Genomic DNA, 419 nt, shown 5'->3' on the forward strand with positions numbered 1-419 from the left:
CAAAGTTTTGCGAGATATAGGGGAAAAAAATGATTTCGTATATCATAACATTCGATGATATTTGTAGCAACTACGTGGCAATATGAAAAATGTTTTAGGGATTTCAAAGAACTGTTGGCCAAAAGCTAATCATAAGCAAATATTTGAATAATGTGAAAACCCATGTCAAGCAACTGTGAATTCGAAACTGGTAAAGTCAGAGACAAAAACATCAAAATCTTGTTTAAAAAAGGGGGGTTAACAGTCAATATTTTGACTACTCGTGACCTACCAGCAAGATTCTCTGTAACAGTGGTTCTCAAAATACAAGCCCGTGTACGCTTATAAGGTTGCACTGTGGAGACGTAGCATCAAGGGATATTACATTACAAATAGATAAATAAATTTTTGAATGTTGTAGATATCAGGCCTTTTTTGTA

The sequence above is a fragment of the Penaeus monodon genome, chromosome 15 (genome assembly GCF_015228065.2).
Source record: "Penaeus monodon isolate SGIC_2016 chromosome 15, NSTDA_Pmon_1, whole genome shotgun sequence".
In the NCBI taxonomy this organism is placed as follows: Eukaryota; Metazoa; Arthropoda; class Malacostraca; order Decapoda; family Penaeidae; genus Penaeus; species Penaeus monodon.